Source organism: Tasmannia lanceolata, unplaced genomic scaffold (genome assembly GCF_043159265.1).
Source record: "Tasmannia lanceolata isolate RefF3 unplaced genomic scaffold, GAP_Taslan_0.1 ptg000018l, whole genome shotgun sequence".
NCBI lineage: Eukaryota > Viridiplantae > Streptophyta > Magnoliopsida > Canellales > Winteraceae > Tasmannia > Tasmannia lanceolata.
Window position 1 is genome coordinate 52,203,971 of NW_027518695.1, and position 1,889 is coordinate 52,205,859.

A 1,889-nucleotide genomic window follows, 5' to 3' on the forward strand; every position below is an offset into this window, starting at 1 on the left:
CACCGTCCTCGGCGGCCCACTATGTGACAGCTTTCACTCTGGCCTTTTTTCTAGGTAGTCCTTTCCACATGTCAACCCTTTTGTGCCTCGAAGACGAGATGTGGTGGCTGCTCTAATACCATTTGTTAGGTACCTTACCAATACGCCGAAAGCTCTAGAGCTGATGGAACGCGTTAGGCAAGGCCCTTTAAGCCTATCCCATAACAGGCTGGGTCCCACCCAGTCCCATACCTAGGCAGGCACCCACTCAGGACCATAACACACTGAAACCCTAGTAGGCAACTGATGTAGACCAAACCATGCAGGGAAACTCTAACATCAAATCGACGCCGGGCAAGTCGGTGGAAACATGAAGGTCGGAGATGATGTTCGGTTCCAATAGATAAGACAGGAGAGAGTGAGCTTTCAAATAGCCAATAAATGATGCTTTGATACCATTTGAAGTAGGGAGGTTGCGGAAGCTTGGCTTTAGTTGTTGTAGAGTGGTGGTCTAATTCCAAATCGAACTTAACAACATTTCAAAAATATCCAGTTTATGAAGTACACAACTTGAGCTTCCACAAATCAATTCAAGAGGCAAAGGATGAAATAGAAATAATAACAGATGTCACTTGGGCTTCAACACATCAATGCAAGTGGCAAACTAGGGAAGCACAAATTCAGGCTGCCTTCTTTAAAAACTAAGCTAATGAAATTCAAAGGAGCATTTGTAACTTTGCAAACATAACTAGAACTTCCAATTATTAGATTCTAATCAATAACCCACAAACAATTCTGTGATGCTCCAAATATCAAATTGATTCATTTGAGTAACGTAAATGTAGGGATTCTAGTGATGGGCTGAACCGACCATATCAGCCTACCTATAAAGGCATACTTCTCAAGAGACAAAAACCCTATATGAAACCCTGTTCACAGGCCTTCTATCAAACATTAAGTATTTCATCTTTGGCAAAGTTAAAAGCCAATGAAATCAGTTCCATCTAGCTTATAACACAATGGAGTGATGATAACCGAACACGATCCCAACACAAGCATTTCGTCAAGCACTAAACTTGTGTTTCTAAAAGATAGGAAATTTCTGCTTCTTTATGGACTTGAAGCAAACACCACCTGTCCTCTATGTGTTTAGCTCATTCCTAGAGTCCGAGAGTCCTAAAATTCAATTCCAAACCTTCCTTAAAAAGCAAACACCAAGAATGGGATAAGCTTTCAATATTTAACACTTTTATTAACAGAGTGTGCCATGGTCAAGATAGCAACATGATTAAATGTTGGGATCAGGGCTCCCAAAATAAATGGAACTTCCTACCACACTCATGACACAACGTCCCCAATACTCATAGAAATGGAAACTAGCATTGATCCAAATGCACAACCGAGACACATTAAAGAGTTTTTTTCTACTCCAAAATCAATAGAGAAAGCTTAGGGTTACTTACTGATTCTGAATTTTGGATGAAAATTAAAAGCAAAAACTCACAAAATCTTCATATTTCCAGCCACTCCTTCACACGAACAAGAAATAAGAGAATTTCTTCCTTGGCACTTAAAATATCTAACAAAACTCCATGTCCGACACAGGGAGGGTCACAGTCGAGACAATAAAGCCCATCAATCTCACGGCCCGAGCCAATCTCCTCCCAGTCAAAAGATCCTGAAACAAACAATAAGAGGGATAAAATGAGATAAAACAATTGAGAGTTTTAGTAAGCTGATTGACTAAAAGTAAACTAAAAGGTGACTTGGGCACACATAAGACATAGGACAAAGTTAGACCTGCACAAGGTAAAATGTTTCCAACACCAGAGATAGGAGTGGAGCTCCCATCAGCAAGTGTGATGGACTGAGAATAAAGGGGGCGAAAGGAACTAAGTGAGGAAGAAGTA